At 33.5% G+C, this 1,157-nt stretch overlaps 1 pseudogene; it reads right to left on the bottom strand.

The window, feature by feature from the left end:
• Positions 1-272: 272 nt before the first annotated feature.
• On the bottom strand, positions 273-372 carry LOC122122101 (annotated as a pseudogene).
• Between the last annotated feature and the right edge of the window lie 785 nt (positions 373-1,157).

Here is a 1,157-nt window from a genome sequence, read left to right as displayed (position 1 = left end):
GGTTCATTAATAAATGTGTCCTTTCAGATTGCATTCCATATAGAAACAGTTTAAGATTCCGTTTTTCCTAGGTCCTTATAGTATTTTATTTCTTTGGGATAAAATGACAATGTTATCTAATTTCAAATGTTTTGTAAAGGTTATGCTATGTAAAGGCCTTTCTAAGATGAAGAGTTAATACACTGAAGACAAACTTTTAATTCTATGAACTAAATGTATTCTTTCACTTGTATCTTTGTAATCAACTTTTTAATAACTGTTTTTCATTTCTTGAATCCGAAGAATACTTCACAAATTTCCATTTCATCCTTGTGGAAGTGCCATGTAATTCTCTGTATTGTTGCAATTTGGGTAGATGTGCTGCTGAAGCATGTAGTATCTTGTAAATTTAAGTAGTTAATGATGCAATCTTAATATAGGCATATATCTTTCATTGCCTATTTGTAAAAAGGAAACCTTATTGTTCCTAGCAATGCTATTGATCTTATTTCCCTAAAATTCTGTGTAGAGTGGGGAAAAAACGTATATTGTTTAATCGATTGCTCACATTTCAACCTTTTTTGTCAATGACTATTTTAAGTCTTTTTCATTTTAAACCTGATCATACTTTGAAGCCTTTATACCTAGGTCCAAAGGTGATGGCTTTTTCAAGTACTTATTTGTCCAACTGAGTTAGATTTGTGGAGCTAAGGGATTCAAAGTAAGCTTTGCTCAAGAGCTACTTCTAAACTTGTGCAGCTTAAAATGTCCCAAATGAGGTCTTACTGGCACAAATGTCTCCCTGACCCTTTCTCATTCTTCCATGTAGGAACAGACCAACCAGAGTATCTTACCCTGACAGCAAAGATTGTCTTACTGCAACAAAATTAATCTTAGTTACAAGGGATCATAGAGAGATGAACAGTTCAGACAGCACTGTTCAGACTAGAAGGTATTTTATCAAAATATAATTGTTTATTATACCTATCATTTCAAAAGTAGCTAAAGCCAAGAAGGTGAAAAATCATTCATATGCATGATTACCTAAAGTCCTGGTCTGTCTACCTTCCAACCAGGCAGGAACTTACACTACAGCATTTACATCACCAAATATTTCCATAGCTGCAGGAGAAGTCCATATATTTCTCCTCGATTTTAGGCCTTAAATTGGTAATGTT

The sequence above is a fragment of the Dipodomys spectabilis genome, unplaced genomic scaffold (genome assembly GCF_019054845.1).
Source record: "Dipodomys spectabilis isolate Male_0828 unplaced genomic scaffold, ASM1905484v1 ptg000203l, whole genome shotgun sequence".
Taxonomy (NCBI): Eukaryota; Metazoa; Chordata; class Mammalia; order Rodentia; family Heteromyidae; genus Dipodomys; species Dipodomys spectabilis.
Note: the sequence above shows the minus strand (reverse complement) of the source record. Positions and strands in the feature narration are given on the sequence as shown.